The sequence below is a fragment of the Anabrus simplex genome, chromosome 4 (assembly GCF_040414725.1).
Source record: "Anabrus simplex isolate iqAnaSimp1 chromosome 4, ASM4041472v1, whole genome shotgun sequence".
NCBI lineage: Eukaryota > Metazoa > Arthropoda > Insecta > Orthoptera > Tettigoniidae > Anabrus > Anabrus simplex.
Genome location: NC_090268.1, coordinates 308,061,429 through 308,086,473, shown reverse-complemented (window position 1 = coordinate 308,086,473; position 25,045 = coordinate 308,061,429).

Here is a 25,045-nt window from a genome sequence, read left to right as displayed (position 1 = left end):
CGTGACAAGGGGAAAACAATTGAAATTCCACTTACAATGAAAAGAAAGTATTTAATCATAGAACAGTACTTACAAAATATTTTGAGCCAGCATTTTGCGGAATAGAATCCAATTGTTAACTCTATTAAAGTCTGGTATTCTGTACCTCCAATACAATTCAAGCTATAAAATAGAAATGGCAAATACAGTAGGCCTAACCAATTTCGTACTGTGTTCTTAACCGTACTTAGAAAACTTTTCCTTACGTAAAATGGTCATTACTGCATTTTGTATTGCACTGTTTAACACAACTGTGCTTTTCTCTTAATTTAGATAACTGACTATTTGTATGAAGAAAGACAGTAACTGGAAAAACTTGTCATTTCCTTGCGGCATAATGAACTAAACCTCCTGCAGTGCCTTGTGGCTGATAATACTGAAGCTATAACAGTATACTATACTATATATATATAGCATTAAATAATATTTCGGATAATCCGAACAGACCACAGCCCTTATTAGTTTGGATTACCGGGATTCTACTGCACTTTGAATTATGCAATAATAAATATACAATTATTATCTGCACATTACCTGCCTTATTATTTCTTAAACATGTCGGCATGCACAGCTAGTATTTTCAGAATATTTACATCTATAATATTTCTTCCAAAAACAATACATTTCATTTGGCATGGCGAGCTACATTTCCCCTGTTATAATGCATTTTCTGCCTCTTTCTATTAAAATCCATTCATTTTCCGTGAACGATCTCTTCAGGATACAGATGTATTTAATCCAAAAGGAGAATGGAGCTACGCACTTCGTCTGCCGACGTACATTTCAAGAGCCAAATTAGACACCCCATACCATGTAGGATCGTTTGTTGCTGATGATGATGACGACGACCTGGGAACGGCGCTGGGAATTTCCTCTCGTTCCTCCCCTTACGTGCGGCAGACTTCAATTTGCGGCCCGGTCGCTAGCTGGGGGAATATGCCCCCGCCTTTCCCTTCCCATCCTGTCCCAGCCGTCGATATAATTTCTTGATATTCTCCCGAGTGTTTACACTCCAAGTAACTCATCATCCTCTTTTTTTTACTTCCTTCTCCGCCCTGTTACACTATCCCTCGTCACATTTCGTCTCGTCAAGTGAGGTATCAACTGCAATCGCTCATCGATTTCAGTCTTCTCGCTACAGACTTGAATTGAAGTTTAACGAATGTGGCATATTACCTGTCATGAAGATGTCACTGGATAACTTACAACAAGAGAAGACTGATGGAGGGATTTACATGAATTTGTTCCCTGGTTTGATTTGTTTACTTCAGTCCGGTGAGGAACTAGGACAATTTCAACGGAGATAAAATTGATTTTGAGATCAACGGCTCAAGAATCAATTATCAACTCATCGATATATAAGACATTTTCGACCAGACGAGTTGGCCATGCGGCTAGGGTCGCGCAGGTGTGAGCTTGCATTCGGGACAGTGGGTTCGAATCCCTCTGACGGCAGCCCCGAAGATGGTTTTCCGTGGTTTCCATTTTCATACGAGACAAATGCTGGGGCTGTTCCTTCCCACTCGTAGCCCTTTCCTTCCCCATCGTCGCAGAAGACCTATCTGTGCCGGTGCGACATAGAGCAAATTAAAACAAAAGTAAGAATTTTTCACATCCATGCGCCGTAAGGCGAAACATACGTTGAAGATTTCCATATAATAATAATAACATATTTTTAGACAGGTGGTAAAGAGGTACCAAGGCTTTAATATGGAATCAAAATCCAAAAGACGGAGAGGATCTCTATCCAAAGGGCACAAGGAGACGCTGGCTGATGAGCTCAAGAAAGGTCCGGCTCCATGGCTAAATGGTTAGCGTGCTGGCGTGTGTTCACAGGGGACCCGGGTTCGATTCCCGGCGGGGCCGGTAATTTTAACCATCATTGGTTAATTTCGCTGGCACGGGGACTGGGTGTTTGTGTTCGTCTCAATACACATCTTCATGAACTCATCACACTACAAACCACTACAGAAATACTTAAGAGTGAATACATCCCTCCACATAGGAATGGTGTCAGAAAAGACATCTGACCGTAAAACTGGGCTAAATCCATATAAAGTGCCGACCCTAGGTGACTGAGGAAAGGCACGGAAAAAGAAGAATATTGATTATGATATTAATAATAATAATAATAATAATTGTTATAAGATACAAGGGCAGTAGAGAGGAAAACGTGGCAGGGCCAGGGACAAATGACCTCACAACGAACTTTAAATTTTGAATACATTTTGCGAAAAGATTTTTCTTTCCTTTCTTTTCTGTTTCTATTTTCTTTTCAAAGGTAAAAACAGCAACAATAGTGATTAACAATAAATAACGACCAGAATTAATATTTATAAATGGATATTACAATAGTAAGTTTTAGAGCTTAGTAATAAACTTCTGGCTCGGTGAGGAAAGCAACGGGAAACTACCTCATTCCTCATTTTCCTAGTATGCCTCTTCAGAAAGTTCAGCATATTTCCGCAAAATGTCACAGCCCTCGGGAGTTTAAAATGTTGCCCACCACTAGGGAGAGGCCTTAACGACTGTGCAATAATAATAATAATAAGAATAATAATAATAATAATAATAATAATAAGAATAATAATAATAATAATAATCGTATGCCTACAACTACTGTGTGCAGGCATTTTGATTTGAGATCATTTATTTAACTGAGCTGGTACTTCTGTTTTACTTTATTAGATGGCAGAGTAACAGATCTTCATTTGTCTATCTGTGGTTGATTCTTTAATTAATTTTGTGAGGTAAACACCAAATGGATCGAAGTACACACAGAAACAATTTGAAATAGACTTTTTCATTAGGAATTATTTAGTCGATAACCACTTTCAGATATAACGCCATATTTAGAGCAAAGGAGGATAAATTATTGTAGAGGGGAAAACAATTGTGGGCTACGTACCAAAACCAGTATTCCGAAACAGAAGAGAAAATATTCTTATTTGTAAGACGTATAGTGTATATTACAGTCATCATCAGATAACTACTCGGAGCCGTCCACCTATTTTTCAGCAATCAATAAATCATTATAACTCTGTTGTTACGACAAAATCATTATCAATAAATTAATTAAAGAACATTTATTTTAATTGATCATTCACCCACGTTCACTGAAATCTCTCTGGTCCAACCCAACCAGTTCCCTTATAACTGAGAAAATGGACTAAGGTGAAATCGGCTTCACACTACACCGAAGGGGATTCTTTCTCCCTAGGTATGCATGAATCCACCATGACCTATACTCAATCTGCATAAAAAGAAATACGGCCTCTCTCCGTGAGGACCAGAAAAGGCACCGCCTTACCGCTGTTGCCCTTTAAATTGCCCTCGGCTCGTTGGGAGTTCGGATAGATAGCAATTCGGCCTGTCATGCGTCGGGAGAGTAGTTCAGAACAAACAAGCCTAGAAGGCACGTCCAGCGATCCAACGTAAAACACATATGATTATCTAATGACCATATTGGAAATGTTCAAAAGAGATAAAGACCAAGCACAGTATTAGCTACAGACAGAAGCGGTAGAAATCTGTGGTCACAGCAAATAATGATCACTACTTCCCACATTCGTGAAATTTCTTTTCTTTAGAACTTCTTTTTTCTTTCCTTTTTTTAACTTGCTTTACGTCGCACCGACACAGATAAGTCTTATGGCGACGATCGGCTAGGAAAGGCCTAGGAGTGGGAAGGAATCGGCCGTGGCCTTAATTAAGGAACAGCCCCAGTATTTGCCTGGTATGAAAATGGGAAAACACGGCAAACCATCTTTAGGGCTGCCGACAGTGGGGCTCGAACCCACTATCTCCCGGATGCAAGCCCGCAGCTGCGCGCCCCTAACCGCACGGCCAACTCGCCCGGTCTTTAGAACTTCAAAATGCAGTTCTATCCACATATTACATCCCTAGCCTACCAAGGGGTTTGTACAGGTTACTCGTGACAATCAAACAGCTGGCTGAACAAATATCTAATTAAGACCAAGTAATGAAGTAATAAGCAAATGCATTCCGGGCCGATGACCTTTAATGTTAGGCCCCTTAAAACAACAAGCATCGTCATCATCATCAGCAAATGCATTCCTATAATAATAATAATAATAATAATAATAATAATAATAATAATAATAATAATAATAATAATAATAATAATAATAATAATAATAATAATAATAATGTTATTGGTTTCACTGTCACACTGACTACTTTCATGAGTTTTTTTTACAATCGGCCTTACGTCGCACCGTCACAGATAGGCCTTATAGCGACGATGTGATAGGAGAAGGCTCGGAGTGGGAAGGAAGTGGCCGTGGCCTTAATTAAAATAAGGCCCCAGCATTTACCTGGTGTTGAAGTGAAAAACCACGGAAAGCCATCTTCAGGGCCCCCGGCAGTGGGGTTCGAACCCATTATCTCCCGAATTGCATTCGCATTGTATTCACAGCTGTGCGCCCATAACCGCACAGCCGACTCGGTCGGTTGAACCAGGATCGAACCTGCCGACTTGGAGTCAGGAGGCCAGCGCTCTACCGTTTGAGCTACTCAGCACAAGCTAATAATAATAATAATAATAATAATAATAATAATAATAATAATAATAATAATAATGCCTGCCGCATGATCTAGGGGAAACGAACCTGTATTTTACCCGGAGATCCCGGATTTAGTTCCCGGCCAGGTCAGGGATATTTACCTGCATCTGACGGCTGATTCCAGGATATATTTGTGTAATATGGTCTCAACTGTGCAGGCATTGTGACTTAATGCCATCTAGGCTGAGGTTGTGTGTTTCGATATTCCCATTCCTTTTCTTGTTTTTACTTTCCAAATGATGTTGCAGAGCCGAGAATCGAACCCGGGTCTCCGGGGCTGGCAGCTGTCACACTAACCACTACACCACAGAGCCGAAATAAAAGAGAAGATACGACATCTAAACTTGCGATGACCGGGTGAGTTAGCCGTGCTGTTAGGGGCGCGTGGTTGTGAGCTTGCATCCGGGAGATGGTGGGTTCGAATCCCTGAAGCCCTGAAGATGGCTTTCCGTGGTTTCCCATTTTCACACCAGGCAGATGCTGGGGCTGTACCTTAATTAAGGCCAAGGCTGTTTCCTTCCAACTCCTAGGCCTTTCCTATCCCATCGTCGCCATAAGACCTATCTGTGTCGATGCGACGTAAAGCCAATAGCAAAAAAAAGTCTTGCGATGATGAATTATACTGTGATAGTTGGCAGGAATTTTGTCAGCTCTTCTGCAGCATGTCACTTATGTGTAGAAAATAAGAACTCTTAGCCTACTGAACACACAGGCGGCGTGGCAACAGTTATTGCCAACATTTCTCACTTACAGGCAAACATAGTCTGATCTGATTAATTGTTCCCGTACATTTCCTACATCATCCAACTGTACGTGTGTTCCTGTATCTTGAGAAACTAGATATTCAAACGCAACACACCTTACAGCCATGTTCAATGAGAACCGCAAGCTGAGGGACTCATAAATTCTGGGCGGAGTTACTCTGTAGTTTCTGCCACTTACTGTACTGTACCGGAGTACTTATTCATCAAGTGATGACTTTTGATTACTGTAATGAAAAGAATACAATTACCATCCTCCCCGTGTATCGGTAGTAGAGTGCCTGCTTTCAGATCCCAAGACCACGGGTACAAATCCGGCAAAGGTGGTCGGATTTTTGAAGGCCGAAAAAAGTGCATATGGTACTTCACGTCGTGCGATGCCGGTATGTCCGACAAAAGTTATTTTAAAAAACAACCATTGATCGGGCAAATGAGATCCGTTTCCGTTTCTGACCATATGGTAGACTAAAACGGAACGTAGAAATTGAAACGACCGAGCTCGATAGCTGCAGTCGCTTAAGTGCGGCCAGTATCCAGTACTCGGGAGAGAGTAGGTTTGAACCCCACTGTCGGCAGCCCTGAAAATGTATTTTCGTGGTTTCCCACTTTCACACCAGGCAAATGCTGGAGCTGTACCTTAATTATGGGCACGGCCGCTTCCTTCTCACTCCTAGCCTTTCCCTGTCCCATCGTCGCCATTAAACCTATCTGTGTCGGTGCGACGTAAAGCAACTAGCAAAAAAATTGAAACGTTGACAGCCTAGATGGCATCAGATCAAAATGCCTGCGCACGGAAAACCATCTTCAGGGCTGCCGACAGTGGGATTGGAACCCATAATCTCACGTATGCAAGTTCACTTCTGCGCGTCCCTAACATAACTCCAACTCATATTTATTATTATTATTATTATTATTATTATTATTATTATTATTATTATTATTATTATTATTATTATTAGATCGCTTCTGTTGCGTAGTGGTTAGCGTGATCAGGTGCCACCTCCGGACGTCCGGGTTCGATTCCCGACTCTGCCACGAAATTTAAATAGCGGTCCGAGGGCTGGAAAGGGGTGCATTCAGCCTCGGGAGGTCAGCTCAGTAGAGGGGTGTTCGATTCCCTCCTTAGCCATCCTCAAAGTGGTTTTCCGTGGTTTCCCCACTTCTCCTCCAGCCGAATGCCGAAATGGTACCTAACTTAAGGCCACTCTTTGTCTTCATCATAGCAGGTGAGGCCGCCTGGGCAAGGTACTGGTACTCCTCAGTTGTATCCTCCGACCCAAAGTCTCACGCTCCATGGTATTGCCCTTGAGGCGGTAGAGGTGGGATTCCTCGCTGAGTCCGAGGGAAACGGATTAATAAAGAAGAAATAAATTATTACTATTATTATTATTATTATTATTATTATTATTATTATTATTATTATTATTATTATTATTGCATGCAATCTTACCTTGAGCCACTTGATACGCTATTTGAGTGAGAGAGGTAGAATAACACCCATGGTATCCGATGCCTGTCGTAAGAGGCGACTAAAAGGGTTTCCCTGAGTGAGTTTGGCACGTCTTGCATTTTCCTTATGATTAGTGTCAATAGAAGATGATTGCCGGGCTGTTCTTCCTTTTAAAATCATAATCAGATAGAATAATTGGAAAGAATTAGGAGAGTGACAGTTCTCTGTGATGTGCTTATAAATGTTCCGGTCGTTTACTTCTAAATTCTATTTAGGCCTACATACTTTTTGAACATTACTGATATAATAAAGATGTGAGACTCTTTTATAAGCCGGGATGAGTGGCTCAGACCGTAGAGCGCTGGCCTTTGGAGCCGAAATTGGCGGATTTGATCCCGGTGTTAGTTGAAAGTGCTCAAATTGTTCAGCCTGGTGTAAGGAAAAAACTCCTGAGGGACACACTTCGGGCTTTCGGCGTCTCTATAAACATAAAAAATATTTGATAGGATATAAAACTACTAATATTTATTATCATTATCATCATCATCATTATTATTATTATTATTATTATTATTATTATTATTATTATTATTATTATTATTATTATTATTATTATTATTATTATTATTATTATTATTATCGTACCTTTCTCAAAATACACGCAAAACAGATTAACGTATATCCTGGCAGACACAACCTTCTTTAAAGAAGACCTGATGAAAGCTCATAATCTGATACCAACACCACAAAGCACCAGATTCCTATAAAACAGGCGACAGAAAGCGAGGGACATCAACCCCAGACTCCTCACCACCCCAGCAATGACAAGCAACGAATGGAAAAAGGCCAACTACGAACTGTGCCATTTATATACGAGAGTGGCAGCCCACGGACTGCATCACCGAATATGTTCAACCAAGGGATACCTCAGCCCCACCGTGCACCATATGTGGAGGACCATGCAACACGTATCATATCATTGAGTGCAAAGACAGGACATTGACTTTGTCACACTATGCAAATGATGCTAATTTCGTTTAATTAATTAATACCTTGTACACAGTGTGTTTAATAAAATTATATTATTATAATGTAACGAGACACGAACAATTACGTTTCCTTTCCTTTCTTAATCTGCTTACCCTCCAGGGTTGGTTTTTCACCTCTACCGCCTCAAGGGCAGTGTCCTGGAGCGTGAGACATTGGGTCGGGGATACTACTGTGGAGGATGACCAGTACCTCGCCCAGGGGCCTCACCTAATTACGTTTTTAGTCCTTTAAAACAATACTCAATACACTACCATCGTCACCAGTTCGTTATCTGCCTTCCTTGATCTGACACAGTAATCCCCCTGTGGGTGGAGCGGTACGACCACGAGGCCCTTGCTGAGCTCTGGCATTACTTCCACTTACTTGTGCCAGGCTCCTCACTTTCATCTATCCTATCCGACCTCCCGTGGTCAACTTTCCTTCAGTTCCGACCCCGACGGCCTGGGAAATCTCATTTCCAAGCCTTCGTGGCATTTGCCTTTCTTTGGACGATACCTTCATTGTTCGCAGTGTCGGATCCCTTCCATTTTCCCTCGCATTATTGTTAATAGAGGATGGTTGTCCAGTTGTACATCCTCTTAAAACAACAATCACCACCACCACCTCTTTTTCTTATTTTCTTGCAGTCTTTCTTCTGCTACAGTTTTCCCCACGCGCTGCGCTGGCGGGGTTGTGGGTGTGTACTATGTCGAACAGGTAGACATGGCCTTGTTTTATGGGCGGACGCCCTTCGTGACGCCAGTCCTATGTGGTAGGAGGTACTGTATTCAACGTTGCATATTTCTGATGTGGTTGGTAGTGTGGTGTGTTGTGTGTATATAAAGAGGTGTGTACTGAGACAAAACAACTATGCCTACCCATTTCCCGAGCCAGGAGAATTAACCAGACGTGGCTAAAATTCCCGATCCGGCCGAGAATCGAACATTAGACCCTTTGAACTGAGGGCCGCAACACTGATAATATTCAGTGTTTAGGTTTATAACAACACGACGTATTTACTAGAGAAGCGATATATTATCAGCATATTAAGTGGCTTCATAAATGTTCATTTTTTTTTTCCTAGGACATGGTGAATACAAAGCATTGTTGATCGGTACATTTTATACAAAAGCCATGTTCAACAAATTTAATTTTGTACGTCCTGATACGAAGGAATATATACATGGATTGTACGCAATACCGTATGAGCTTGCGCTGTCTGATAATGTCCTGGGATGGGGCTCGTAACAGCTGTTTGTCGTGCACGCAGAGTTGTCAGTCAGCTCGTGACCTGCCCTTATGCTTACTACTCGCAAAAATGTGGACTCGTGTTATTTTACAATCGACCTATTTAATTATTTCCATCACTACTCGGCGATTTGACCTCTTAATACAACAGGCACACAAATAAGGACAAGTAGTACAATGGCAGCGCGTATCTCGGTAGCAAGACAACCCACCTGACTGCTCGATCCATCATGCGCTCTAATTGCAAGCCCGCTGTCTATCGGCGATAGGAACAACATGATCCTGCCCCTATCGCAGTGTCCATCTCCCGCTAATCCCTGCTGGCCAAGCACCATCCATCAAGCTTACTGCACATATATGAGAGCTCTACTTTGATTCCTCCTCGCTAATCCTTCAAGATGGGGATTCTGACACACGCTGTAGATTTCCAACCTCAAAATTCATTTTTTTTAAATCAGCCTACAGTTGGAGAACTCATATTTGGAGCCTAGTACTTTCAGACATGCCCCTCTTATTTCTCTTTGTATGTTTTAAGGGAATGCGTCACGGTGGCCCAGACGCCTGCCATTCACTGACTCCACACGAAATTTACGTTGAACTAAGAGGGCGAGACGGGTAATAATAATAATAATAATAATAATAATAATAATAATAATAATAATAATAATCCAGCACCTTCGGGATCAGAAGATCAACAGGTCACACAAGCTGGCTGGTGTGGGCCGATAGGAAATGACAAGTCTAATTTAGGGCCCCGTAATCACAGTACATATGTCTAATTTACAACGCCCTGTGGACAAAGTTCATATTCAATCACAAATACCCTTCCTGTCGATACTCGACCCCAGCTCAGATCACAAATACATCAGCCTCGTACGACACGTTAAAAAAAAAAAAGAATTCTTGCTGGATAAAATTCCTGTACTTCACCCTCTCTGAAAACCGTTAAAGTAGTCAGTGGGGCGTAGAATCAATAACATTATTAATTATAGACCAATTCATTCGCTACATAGAAAAATGGAATTCATGGATACATCGATCGATAGATCTGATTCGGATCTGATGTATTTAAACACTTAGTAACTACGTGGGGATACGATCCTACTGATTAGTAGTCTACATTATCATCTAACCAATTAAACCACTCTGATTGATTGATTGATTGATTGATTGATTGATTGATTGATTGATTGATTGATTGATTGATTGATTGATTGATTGATTGATTGATTGATTGATTGATTGATTGATTGATTGATTGATTGATTGATTGATTGATTGATTGATTGATTGATTGATTGATTGATTGATTGATTGATTGATTGATTGATTGATTGATTGATTGATTGATTGATTGATTGATTGATTGATTGATTGATTGATTGATTGATTGATTGATTGATTGATTGATTGATTGATTGATTGATTGATTGATTGATTGATTGATTGATTGATTGATTGATTGATCATTTACATAGCCCAATAATTAATTCCATACATGTGGTTTAAATTCCATGACATGAAGGTAGGCCTTAAGTTCTACTAGCATTACTTGTATGATTCACAGCAATTGAAGAAAGAAAGAAAGAAAGAAAGAAAGAAAGAAAGAAAGAAAGAAAGACAGAAATAACTGGACTCGTATCCTTTTACATCCCTAGATGATGATCCATTTGGTTTTCAGGTTGTCTTCACGTACATTAAAATGGACATTCAGTAGAACTTAAAACCAAAATAATGACGTCATCTCATTATACTTATTTTAAGCTAGTGATCATAGCGAACGCCTATTAACATTATGACTCACTTTTGGAAGCTTGCCTATGATTCCATTTCCCAGCATCATCAACCTTAAATACCCTCCACTCTTGTGTTTTATTTCTTCCCATTTCCTGTTGACTGGTTTGTTCCTGCTCCAGCAGCGATACTTAAAACAAGCCTTGAATTACATCTGTGATGACAGATGTAACTTATGGAAAACATGGAGCTCTTTTGCACGTCTCTTCTTCTCCAGTGTACCTAGTCTTGTAGCTCTCCATGAGAGGGCCAGGAAATTACTCCATCTTCCAAAGTTCCCAACACATTATTATCGTTCTTGTTTTATGTGAAGGGGAATGAGATATACATTGTCACCGGGCCTGAGTTTTTAATGAGTTTAAATGGTTGAGGGGTGTCTACTGGTGTGTGTATCGCTAATTGGAACTAAAATTGGGACGGTACCATCCTAGTATTCACATGGATATAGAGATGATGATGATGATGATGATGATGATGATAATGGGGATGATATGGAACCACTCATTGGATAGCTAAGATAGCATGGTAATTCACTTATTGCCCATTACAATGTGTGTTTATGCCTCTTGACACACAAACCTGGATCAGTGCAGTCGAATTTGAAAGCATCCCCTGTGGGTGGGGGCGGTAGAATAACACCCACGGTATCCCCTGCCTGTCGTAAGAGGCTACTAAAAGGGGGCACTTTGCTTTGGAGAGAGGGTTGGGCATTGCTTCCACTTACTTGCGCCACTTTCATCTATCTATCTATCTATCTATCTATCTATCTATCTATCTATCTATCTATCTATCCTATCCTCCCTTGTCACCCCTTGTTCTTTTCTGACCCCGACGGTATTAGGTTTGCGAATTCTAGCGAGTCTTTCATTTTCATGGCCCTTATCTTTCTTTGGTCGGTACCTTCATTTTTCGAAGTGTTGGACCCCTTCCATCTTTTCCCTCTGATCAGTGTTAATAGAGGATGGTTTTCCAGTTGTACTTCCTCTTAAAACAATAATCACCACCACAACCACCACCACCACGAAGCCCCATGACACTACTGCCGAGATGGGCCTTGGTCTACCAAGCGACCGCTGCTCAGCCTGAAGTCCTGCAGATTGCGAGGTGAACGTGGTCAACGACAAATCCTCTCGGCCGTTATTATTGGGTTTGTAGACTAGTGCCGCTATCTCAGAATCAGATAGCTTCGTTGTTCTCACCTATATTCAGTTGACCTGGAACCAGCCCTCAGATCCCGGTAAAAATATCTGACCTGGCAGGGAACCGAACCCGACACCTCCCATTAAGATACAGGCTCGCTAGCCCGACACTGCGGGTCCGGCACTATCCCTTGACACGCGCCATAGCAAAATGTAGCTTCCACTGAATTCTCAGTCTCATCCATGGCTATGACATTATGAAAGCTGCTGAGGTATGGGTGGCGCTGAGTAATGTTATTCGGAGCTCGGCTAGTGCGTCTGTATATTGTAAAAGGTGCTACTAATAGGGCCAATCGTGTTGCGATAACACTTTCTGAACCCAGAGAGGAAAGCAATAGCAAACTATCTCTTTCTCTCGCCTGGCACCCACCTGTGGGTGGAGGGTGGTAAATTAATACATCCTCTTAAGAGGCGGCTTAAAGAATAACCGGACTGAGTAGCTCAGATGGTAGAGCGCTGGCCTTCAGAGCCCAGCTTTATAGGTTCGATCCTGGCTCGGTCCGGAGGTATTTGAAGGTGCTCAAATACTTCAGCTTCGTGTCAGTAGATTTACTGGCACGTATAACAAACTCCTGCAAGACAACCTTCCGGCACCTCGGCGTCTCCAAAATCTGGCGGTATTAAGAGCATTCGAGACCTAGGAAGTTTTTTTCACGCCCTTCGTAGCCCTTGTCTTTCTTTGGCTGATACCTTCAGTATTGAAACTCTTGTACATTTCACAGTCCATGAAATAGTAATAATAATAATAATAATAATAATAATAATAATAATAATAATAATGGCGTGTGGCCTGCGAAGAGCCCTGGTGCAGGTCTTTCGAGCTGACGCCGTATAGGCGACCTGCGTGTCTGTGAGGATGGGGCACTGCCAATGATGAGCCATCGAAATTAACCAATGAAAATCCCCGACCCGGCCGGGAATCGAACTCGGGACCCTCTGAACCTTTTAGCCATGGATCCTGACTTTAAATGCACTACATTTCAAAGGCATCCGTTTCTTTAACTACCCACGTTCCTAATGCATGAGGTAAGACTAAGAAATTGAAGGGTGGTCGTGATTATTGTTTTAAGAAGAAGTAGGCCTATAACTAGATAACGAACCTCTCTTAACCCAAATCGGAGAAAATAGCTGTTCCTACAAAGAATGAGGGTATCGGTAAAAGAAAAGGGAAAGGCCACGAATGAAGTGAAAATGAAAGACTTCCTAAGCCTCACAAACTTAATACCGCTGGGACTGGAAGAGAACAAGAGGTGCCCAAGGGAGCTCGGATAGAAAGACGAAAGTCAAGTCACAAGTAAGTGGAAGCAATGTCACACCCAGCTAAGAGACTCGTGGTTGCCAAACTATGATCCCAATAGAGAGCCTCTGGAAAGTTCCCTTTTCCATCACCTGTTACGACACGCAGGAGATTCCGTTGATGAATTCTATATCCAATGCACATGGGGAAAACAAGGACGTTGAGTCGCCAAAGTTTTGTTTGGTGATGGTATTCTCATCATTGCTTGCTTGCTTGCTTGCTGTAATAAGTTACAACAGTTCTTGTTTTCCTAGCGACTTAACATCTCTTCTACTCAGATTAGGTTTCGGCGATGATGGGCCAGAAAAGGAAGGAAGTGGCTGTGGCCTTTTGGCTTTCTTCCGTATATACATATATATTTTTCTTTATTTTTTCCTTTGCTAGTTGCTTTACGTCACACCGACACAGATAGGTCTTACGGTGACGAGGACGATGGGATAGGAAAGGCCTAGAAGTTGGAAGGAAGCGGCCGTGGCCTTAATTAAGGGACACCCCCATTTGTCTGGTGTGAAAATGGGAAACCACGGAAAACCATCTTCAGGGCTGCCGACAGTGGGGTTCGAACCTACTATCTCCCGAATACCGGATACTGGCCGCACTTAAGCGACTGCAGCTATCGAGCTCGGTCTTCCGTATATTAAGGAGTAGAGCTTCCCGAGGTTGATATAAGATATGCTAAATAGATAAAATATTCAGCCGACGTCAATTGGTTTCTGCTATTGATAACGAATTGAATATAATTTATTTCAACTTATGGCTCTCAGTAAATCGTGCCTGTATTCTTCTACTCTGTAACTATACCCACTTAAAAGTTAGGGATTGTGTTGACATATAATCGCATAATTAATCCTTTGTCCGTCTCCATAGAGAAATGATTGCCCTGATCCCAGCCAGGTCTGGGATTTTATCCTACATTGGTTAATTCGGCGGATCGGGGGCCGGGTGTATGTGCCGTGTTCAGCACTAGATATCATATTAGGTAGGGTCCCATCCTCACGGACGCGCAGGTCGCCTATAAGGCGTCGACTCGGAAGACCTGCACCAGGCCTCTTCGGAGGCCACACGCCATTATTATTAGTGAATGGACCATATGACAAAGTTTCTCTAATTTCTTCTTGAGATGAACATTTAGTACACATTCTATTACGAACTTTTTTTTTTTTTTTGCTAGTTGCTTTACGTCGCACCGACACAGATAGGTCTTATGGCGACGATGGGACAGGTGTGAAAATGGGAAATCACGGAAAACCATTTTCAGGGCTGCCGATAGTGGGGTCGAACCTACTATCTCCCGAATACTGGATACTGGCCGCATTTAAGCGACTGCAGCTATCGAGCTCGGTCTATTACGAAATAAAAGAAGTGTTGTTGACCTCCTTTCGGCATTAAAGTAAGTATTTTATTGCTGCAGTAACCTTGCATGTGAGTCTTTCTTCCTGAACCGTAGGAAGCAGCTTTGTCCCAACTGCAGCAGATATTTATTGGTAGGAAAAGTAATATTTGCATTACTTGCTTGATTTATTGCCAATATATTATAAGTGACAATTAATTGATGTTTATACACCTAGCATGAAGACAGGCACAATAAAATAACGTGTATCAGGACAGTAATAACGTACGAATGTTACATAGTACATTTGTTGTACTGAGTTCAGCCGTAAAAGTTCTGACTATAAAACCTTGAAGACGTTATGGCATGCTTCACAAAGCTCGTTGTCACTCATCATTATCGTTAGTGGGTCGTAAAACAAATAACATTATTATCATTTTTGTTATTCAGCTTGTTTCGTGTTTTGATATCCAGAACCAGAGATTCACATAGTGTTAACAAAAGGTCTTATCTTCTTAGCCTCGCTATGAACCAAATACGTATATCTCGCAATTTCTAACGTTTAACGCGATACCCCACATACATGTCTCTCTGTTAGGTCATCAGCCCAGAGGCTGGTTGGATCCTCAAATAATACCCCCAAAGGCTATGCAGTTATAGAAAAATCACAAAAAACCAATGGCAGCACCAAAATGAGGCGTACTGGGCAAGATGAGGAGTGCGGCAGTTTGCCATTGTTTTCCTCACTGGACCAAACAGTGCTATTGTAGCACGACTAACCCTATGAGCTATACCTTTCAGGAGGATATTCATTTGTGTGCAGGTTAAAATGTTTTTCTTAGTCACAAATGCCTGTTTTGCCAGTGCTATTCTTCTCTTTACTTCCAGAAAGCATCTATTATCCTCTGGTATCATACTACCAAGATAAGAGAATTTTCACGAAAAATGTATTTCGACAGTTACCACACCGCTTTCATGTGTTCATTCATCAAGTAATAAACATAAAACGAAATCGTCAGTATAAAAGACTGTGAACCTTTTCATAGGAATATACCCTTTTATTAACTGTCAAAACGCATTGGAGGTTAGTGATTATTGTTATAATAACACTAATCAGAGGGAAAATGGAAGAATCCAACACTTCGAAGAATGAAGGTGTTGGCAACGCTCAGGGGTCATACACGTCACATTTTCTAATGGAACACCCCTTCACGTGACTTTTGGCCACTCTTCACGCTTCAACTTCGACTAGAAGTGTATACAGTATTCTATTCCTAGTCATGATATTTTCACGCACATTATAATATAATACTTTCAATTATACTCACTATTTTTGCATTCGTTTCGTAATATCTTTTACGGAATAATGAGTAAATTCCTAATAATATAATAATTTCGTGTGGCTATTTCTAGCCGAGTGCAGCCCTTGTAAGGCAGACCCTGCGATGAGTGTGGGCGGCATCTGCCACGTGTAGGTAACTGCGTGTTATTGTGGTGGAGGATAGTGTTATGTGTGAGTTGCAAGAATGTTGGGGACAGCACAAACACCCAGCCCCCGGGCCATTGGAATTACCCAATTAAGGTTAAAATCCCCGACCCGGCCAGGAATCGAATCCGGGACCCTCTGAACCGAAGGCCAGTACGCTGGCCATTCAGCCAACGAGTCGGACAAGTACGTTCATGAGAGTGGCATAATAAACAAATAGACAAACCAAAACCAAACCCCAAATGCTTTGGAACACAAATGACACTTTTGAAATCTCTCCGCAGAGACTCACAACTTGTCAGAGATTAGTTTCGCGACCAAAATCCCACAGCTAAATGTGTCATTGCTTCCAAGTATTTGAGATAGGCTTGTCTTCTCTTTTATATCTCTGGTCCTAACTCCTCTCAACAACCGGGCGAGTTGGCCGTGCGCGTAGAGGCGCGCAGCTGTGAGCTTGCATCCGGGAGATAGTAGGTTCGAGCCCCACTGTCGGCAGCCCTGAAGATGGTTTTCCGTGGTTTCCCATTTTCACACCAGGCAAATGCCGGGGTTGTACCTTAATTAAGGCCACGGCCGCTTCCTTCCAGTTCCCAGGCCTTTCGTATCCCATCGTCGCCATAAGACCTATCTGTGTCGATGCGACGTAAAGCAAAGAAAAAAGCCATACGCCACTTCATTTTTCCTAGACCGGGCTGCTATCTCACCGTCAGATAGCTCCTCAATTGCAATAACGTAGGCTGAGTGAACCTCGAATCAGCCCTCAGATCCAGGTAAAAATCCCTGAAAAATCTCTGATCTGGCCTGGAATCGAAGCCGGGGCCTCTGGGTAAGAGGCAGGCACGCTACGCCTACACCGTGGGGCCGGCTAACCAAATGTACAACGCTACATAAATTCCCGGCTTATTTATTTCGTGAGATATAGGGTTTCTGTAAAATTTTACTTAACATTTATCCACTTCTTATTTTCAAGGCTATTTAATGTTCTCGCCTTCCGTTGTCCTTTCGCTCTTTTTACCATATAACCTCATTCATCAAGGGACCGACGTTTCTTCTTCCCCTCTTGCTTATGATACACCAGTGTTAACCTTAACAAAACCTACCGTCACCACTTAATATATCTGAGCAGGCAGTGACTGGTTCTTGCATGATCTGCGTTACATATCATCACTATTCATTAAGGAAAGAACAAAATCTCTGCGTGATGAAACACACACAATATAGGCACCGTTAGCTACAACGGAACTTTCTTAATAGTTCTATTAACATGCACGCTGGATCTTAAGAAGACAATGGAGTGAACCTTCAAGTGCTACCTGAGTCAAATAAGAGAAAGATTAGGTGTCACACTGATACATCTGCGACTGCGGATGTCAGGAACTATTATGATTCTACTACGCAGTTACTGGTTTCTTCTAATGCAGACTTTAGGTGTGATGTAACTCTTCGGTTTTTATTCTTATCATCTTTCCTTATCTGAGCGTGGTTTACTCTTTTCTCCTTTCTTTACTGTAGGTCTGCAATATGTCGTGAATTTTGGGATTCTGTCACTCCTCCATTGATTGTCATCATCATCATCATCTGTTTACCCTCCAGGTTCGGTTCTTCCCTCGGACTTAGCGAGGGATCCCACCTCTACCGCCTCGAGGGCGGTGTCCTGGAGCTTCAGACTCTTGGTCGGGGGATACAACTGGGGAGTATGACCAGTACCTCGCCCAGGCGGCCTCACCTGCTATGCTGAACAGGGGCCTTGTGGAGGGATGGGAAGATTGGAAGGGATAGGCAAGGAAGAGGGAAGGAAGCGGCCGTGGCCTTAAGTTAGGTACCATCCCGGCATTCGCCTGGAGGAGAAGTGGGAAACCACGGAAAACCACTTTCAGGATGGCTGAGGTGGGAATCGAACCCATCTCTACTCAGTTGACCTCCCGAGGCTGAGTGAACCCCGTTCCAGCCCTCGTACCACTTTTCAAATTTCGTGGCAGAGCCGGGAATCGAACCCGGGCCTCCGGGGGTGGCAGCTAATCACGCTAACCACTACACCACAGAGGCGGACCTCCATTGATTGTTATTTCGATAAATTGTCATTGCAAGACTGTACGCTTTCACTTAATTCATTTCTTCTGCTGTCATGTTTTGAAACACCAGCGATGCTTTATTCTGCTTCTAGGTTTCATGGTTCCGTTTTCACCGTCGTATCATACTGATTAAGCACATTTACAACTTAGATAGACTTAAGTTGGTCCATTGATTTCCTTCCAATTCCCGACTCCTCCGACTTCAGTGATCAGTATCAGTGTTACGGGGCTACCCGTGGACCAGCAGAGGTGAAAGAAGGTGCCGGGATGAATGGGTCTAACTACAAAGTCAAAGTTAATTTTAAATTTTAAACAAGGTTATATTTATCGAAAAATAACAAAACTTCAACAACTCTTAACTTAGTGAAATAACAATGACATAGCAAAGTAGAAACAAGACTTAGAAGGATCCAAGATTTCCGAACTTGAACATACTTGGGCTACAAGCCCCTAGTTTTACAATTTCTGGGTTCTCAGCTCGATTTTACAAAGAATATACATTTACCCAAAGGGCAGAAATCCCCTAATACCTGGAGCACTTGCTCCCAAAATTGCAATATCAGGCCTCCCAGAGGCAATTTTACAACACTTGAAAAAAGCTCACGCGCTCTCAGTTCTCAAGCCTATTCCAGGCAACACAATATGAAAATCTAATAATCACTGGCCTTACACGGCACTATTATTACAAATAGCCATCTTATTATACAGAGGTACCTAGTACCCAACCTACGGGGCCTTAGTGAAAAAAAACAGGTTCAATAAACGGCCCGAGTACAACTGGAATGGAGTCAAAGATTGAGCTCCCAAAAGAAAAAATTTTAAAACCTACAGGGCACTTGGCCAACGAAACAGGGGCTAATCCCAAACTACTGAGGTAGCGCGAATGGAGATAACTTCAATGCATTCCAGAAACAAATGTAGTACCTCAAACCAAGATGAAGGGGAGCTCGAAAGGGTATATCACTCTCTATCCCCGGTTTACAGTTAGAGATTTATGAAATTTTACATGAGCCGACAGGAGATTTACATTTTAGAGAAGTTAGTTACATATTTAAGGTTTCGGACCTTTCCCTCAGGTTAAACTGCGGGGCAGAGAAATAAAGATGTTAACTGGGCATTACCTTACTGAAGAACTGCTGCCTGATGAAAGAGGCGCCTCCCGCCCCCTGCTTGACACACACACGACGATCAAATGTCCAGGAGACGAGAAAATCTGCAGTTTATAAACTCTTGGGGAAAGTTCGAGACCTTTCACGAATAAAACAGCCACACCCTCACAATTTTATTGGTGAATATAAAGGTTACACTTAAAATCGACGAAGAAATACGGGATTGGTTGAAAATTGATTCCAGAAATACTTGATTGGCTCAATTCAAAACTGGCGGAAAGAAAAGATAAATATTGCCAACCTAAAGATGAATTAACAAAATTTAGTAAGAAAAAACTTATGACTACAAAATTTCTTCAAAAAGTTCTTTCACTTCGCACCAGGGTGCATGATCAGTATTTTGGGGTGACATCTATGAGAGAATGTCCAAACTTCTTCATAAATGGAAAACAAAAGAAGTTGAAATTCACACACTACTGGAAACTTCACAATAACAAAATTTTAGTGGCGCCATCTTCAGAGAAAATTTATAAGTTGGTCCAGTTTCAAGTTCAGTTTCTCCTGTAGAGGAGTTCTTTAAGGCGCAGGATTTAAATGTGCGGCGTAGAGGTGTATCTCCCGGTACAGACCTCCCCCCCCCCCCAAATGTCCTTCCAAGGGGTGACACAGAAGAATTTTGAAAAAATATTATTATTTAACTTGAAAGAAAAAATCTAAGTTTTTTTGAAGTAGACGGGTGGAAGGTAGTTTAACTCCAGCTTTAGAGAGTCTTTGTTGCCTTAGAATGTGGAATGTGGAATACATGTGAATATTTTTGACGGCAAGTACGGCCGCCGCTGCCGATATCCAGTTGAGGTCGCCCGGACCCCTCAAGTACCCTCAGATACACCTCTCCCGCTACTATGAGAGGGGTAGTCGAGGTGGAGGACGCCGAATATCAGAAGCGTATTTAAAGTCCCCTGATGAGTTGGCGGTAGGGGCGCCGCACATCAACCTTTGCTGGGAGGAGGACTCCGGCGCGCCGTACACAGGTAGACATCACGGGAGTGGAGTGGGCCCGTACTCCACCTCAGTGGTAGTACAGCGACGAACGGCTGCGGGGACACTGAAACAGTAAGATCTCTGCGACAGGAAAGTGGTGTTGGTGACTTGAGATTTAGAGGGTACGATCTTAATTGGTGATGCTGAGGACCGGGCGGCGCGGAAGGCTTTTCTTGCCATAGATGTGGATATGCAGGAAGCGGGGGCTTGGTAATGGCCACTACGGAATTGACAGCAGGAAAACCAGAGGGGAAGATCGTACATCCAGTATACATATAGATAACACAATACAACCAAAGGGCAAAAGGCCTTAGATGTAAAGAAAAACATAACCTTCAAGCTCCTGCTAAAATGTTGATAACTAAGTTAACAATGACGTTACACAGGCTTTATTTGTGAGATGTGGACTCTAAAGATCCTCTCTGTGGCTGGATTGCTTACTAATAAGGTAACAGGGGTCAGGAAATTTAAAATGATGCACGGCCCATGAAATCTGGGGACTAGCTTGCCCGCGGGAACGAAGTTTTTAACCATGACTTGATCTCCTACATTTAAATTGGTGGGTCTCCGTCTACGGTCATATCTTTCCCTGACCTTTTCGTGAGAAGCTTTAAGATTGGCCTTTGCCTTCTTCCATAGATCTCTAATATTATTGGGATCTATTGCCTCTGGTAGAATATCATTGAGTGACCAAAGGTTAGAGAGCGGCGGGTTGGGCACAAATTTAAACAACAAAGAAGCTGGAGTGAACCTACGAGATTCATGAACCGCCGAATTCAAAGCGAAGGCCAACCAATGCAGGGATGTAGTATTCCACCTGGAATGATCATCATGATGAAATGCAACGAGCGCCGATCTCAGATTACGATTGACCCGCTCAGCCAGAGATGGTTGAGGAAGTAGTTACATGAGAGATGGACGGATCAAAACAGAACTTATTGAAGAGGTTGGATGTAAATGCCTTAGTATTATCAGAAACTATGTATTGACACGGACCAAAAGAAGCAAAGATGGTATTTAAACAAGAGATGGTGGACTGAGCGGTAGCCAGCTTAGTCGGAAATAACCAGCAAAATCTAGTGAAACCATCTACACGTACGAGAATGAATTAGTTGGCATTCCCCTTTGATTGGGGGAAGGGTCCTACGTAGTCGATATAGAGGCGTTCCATGGGGCGCGACGCTTGATGAGAATATAGTAGACCTAGCTTACTAAGCCAACAAGGTTTACAAGCTTTCACTAATTCTCGAATTTCACCGTCCATACCTTTCCAGATAAACATCTCTCGGATCTTTTCTCGAGTTTTGAAGATGCCTAAATGCCCCCCCCCCACCTAATGGCGTCTCCTGGTAGTACTTGAAGATCATAGGTACAAGAACAGCTGGAACCACAACATTCATCTTTTGATCATGCCTCGACGGGCAACATAAAACCTCATTCCTCAACACATAAGGGACGACATGTTCCCAAGAAGAAAGGGTTTCCATAATAGGAGCCAGCATTGGATTTTCACGTTGATATTTTTCAATATCCCTAAAGAACATGGGGGCATCAGTTAGAATAACATTAGTGCCCGAAGGTATGGGCGTGGGAAGAGAAGACCTGTCTTCCAATTCGGAAGTCTCTACATCATTAGCAAACATACGGCTTAATCCGTCCGCCACAACATTTTCAGATCCTCTTATATGCCTAACATCAAACTGGAAGGCAGAAATCCTGATGGCCCATCGGGCTATGCGACTAGTGAGAAGCGGCCTGGCTAAGACCCAACTTAAGGCTTGGTTATCTGTTTCCAAGTTAAACTTGACATGTTCCAGATAGAGGCGGAACTTCTCTAGTGCAAATAAAACTGCCAAACCCTCAAGTTCATAGATGGAGTACTTGGCTTCTTGAGCCGATAATGTCCTAGAAGCATAGGCAATGGGTCGCCTCCTTCCGAGCTCAGTTTCTTGAAGAAGCACAGCAGCCACTGCCGACGACAAGGCGTCGGTTTGAACGATGAATTTCTTCTAGAAATCAGGCATAGCAAGGACAGGGGCATTACAAAGAGCTCATTTCAGGTCTTCGAAAGCGGCTTGTTGAGAAGGCCCCCACTAAAATTTGACGCCTTTCCTACGAAGTAAGTTCAAGGACGCCGCTCGGTTAGCGAAGTTAGGAATAAATTTCCTGAAGAAATGCACCATGCCTATGAATCTGGCAATACCTTTGATGTCCTTAGGAGGTTTGAAATCCCGGATGGCCCTTGTTCTAAAGTGATCAATAGAAACACTATCGGGCGACACAATATGCCCTAGGAATGACATGGAAGGTTTAGCAAAAGCTAGCTTAGATAACTTCGCAGTTAACCCTGCCTTACGAAAGCGATTAAGGACCTCTTTTAGATGATCAAGGTGTTCTTCGAAGGTCTCCGAGAATACGACGACATCATCAAGATAATGGTATAAGTATTCAAACTTGATGTCAGAGAAGACCCTATCTAGCAGTCTAGTCAGCACGGCTGCCCCCGTGGGGATCCGAAAGGCACGTGGTTGTGATCATACAAGTTCCAATCCGTGGCAAAAGCTGTGAGATATTTTGATTCCTCAGCTAGAGGGATCTGGTTATACGCCTGATTGAGGTCTAAGATGGTGAAGAACTTAGCTTTCCGAAACCATGAAAAACAGGAGTATAGGTCGGGAAGATGCACAGACTGTAACACCACCCTCAAACCAAGATGAAGGGGAGCTCGAGAGGGTATGTCACTCTCTATTCCCGGTTTACAGTTAAAGATTTATGAAATTTTACATAAGCCGACAGGAGATTTACATTTTAGAGAAGTTAGTTACATATTTAAGGTTTCGGACTTTCCCCTAAGGTTAAACTGCTGGGCAGGGAAATAAAGATGTTAACTGGGCATTACCTTACTGAAGAACTGCTTCCTGATGAAAGAGGCACCTCCCGCCGCCTGCTTTACACACACACGAAGATCAAACGTCCAGGAGACGAGAAAATCTGCAGTTTATAAACCCTGGGGGAAGTTCGAGACCTTTCACGAATAAAACAGCCACACCCTCACAATTTTATTGGTGAATCAAAAGGTTACACTCAAAATCGAAGAAGAAATACGGGATTGGTTGAAAATTAATTCCAGAAATACTTGATTGGCTAAATTCAAAACTGGCGGAAAGAAAATATAAATATTGCCAACCTAAAGGTGAATGAACAAAATTTAGTAAGAAAAAACTTATGAATACAAAATGTCTTCAAAAAGTTCTTTCACTTCGCACCAGGGTGCATGATCAGTTTTTTGGGGGTGACATCTATGACAGAATGTCCAAACTTCTTGATAAATGGAAAACAAAACAAGTTGAAATTCACACACTACTGGAAACTTCACAATAACAAAATTTTAGTGGTGCCATCTTCAGAGAAAATTTATAAGTTGGTCCAGTTTCAAGTTCACTGTTTCTCCTGTAGAGGAGTTCTTTAAGGCGCAGGATTTAAATGTGCGGCGTAGAAGTGTACCTCCCGGTACAATCAGTACTGCAAAATCCACCACCAACACCACCGATAACATCATCTATGTGGCTACAGAGTAAAATTCCTCAAATTCCCTTTGGTTTAAATCTTCAGACTTTACCACAAAAACTCTCTTATTGGAAGGCAGCGGAATTTCCAGTTCTTTCGACGGAATACTTTGTAAATAAAATTGTGTTTCTTTTTTGCATATCTTCATCATCATCACCATCATCATCATCATCCAGTCATGTATTAGACTAGTAGCGTGTTATTATTCGATAAAACACTCTCTCGCTAACGTTATATTGACGATGACCGAAGATTGATGATGGATCTCTGGGAAATCTTCCTGTAAACTTTCTTCGAACGTGATTTTTTCACCTTCCTTGATAGCCATGTATATATTACACTGCTCATTAAACATTGAGTTTCTTCAGTACTATTTCATTTCCTTTATCATCCCATCGAATATATCCCGCTGTTCTTCTCATGGCAATGAACACTCCTAACGCAGCAACCTCGCTCGTCAATTCTTCGACAACCTAAAAACCGTCACCCCCACGATAACCGATATAATAAATCAGATAACGGACGTTTTTATGTTTATATAAAAGGAGTCTGCTTGCTGTCATTTCTTGATGGATACAGTACTTTTGCATCCATCTCTTGGCACAGGCCAGAGTAAAGTGTAGCTTCCACTGAAGTCCCAGTCTCATCCATGGCTGTGACAATATAGAAGCTGCTGGGGTATGGGTGGTGCTGATTAATGACATACAGGGCACAACCAGCGTGTCTGAGTGTCATGAAAGGTGTTGCTCATAGGGTTAGTTGTGCTACAATAGCACTGTCTGGCCCAGTGAGGAAAGCAATGGCAAACTACCTCACTCCTCATCTTGCCTAGTACACCTCATTTTGGTACTGCCATTGGTTTTTGTGGTTTCCCTATAACTGCATAGCCTTTGGTGATGCTATTTGAGAATCCAACCAGCCTCTGGGCTGATGACCTAACAGACAGACATAGAAGGAGTGGGCCGCACAATTGGTAATTTACACCCTATGACACTCGGAAAAATGATATTTAATGAGGCTATAGTACGCAAACCGGA